We start from the raw sequence: 447 nt of genomic DNA on the forward strand, positions 1-447 counted from the left end.
TATTATTATTAAATATTGCAGCTAAAAATGTATATCTTTTTTAAAGTAAATATTGCAACGACATTTTTTATTTATTTTTTTTACAAGGGAGTCACATGCCTACAACTATCTACAGGCAGTAATAGTTGACCTTTTCAGGAAACCTGTTTGTTGTTTGTATCTTGTTCCTCATCGAAACATGATGCTATCTCAGACCTCTAAATTACAAAACTAATTTGAAAGACCAAATGAATGAAATGGCGCGACAAAACCAAGAAGTGCAGTTGCTTCATATTGTTTGTTTGGCACAACAGAATAGATTACGTCATCTGTCAAATAATTTGTAATGAATGAAAGAGTTAAACAATTCAATGACTTTTATTTTGATTGACATGACTTTTCAGGAAGTATATAGATCTAATTGGTACGGTGGCCGAGAAGTGCAGAACAAATCACAATTCTGAAAAC

The sequence above is a fragment of the Sinocyclocheilus grahami genome, unplaced genomic scaffold (genome assembly GCF_001515645.1).
Source record: "Sinocyclocheilus grahami isolate Dianchi unplaced genomic scaffold, SAMN03320097.WGS_v1.1 scaffold946.1, whole genome shotgun sequence".
NCBI lineage: Eukaryota > Metazoa > Chordata > Actinopteri > Cypriniformes > Cyprinidae > Sinocyclocheilus > Sinocyclocheilus grahami.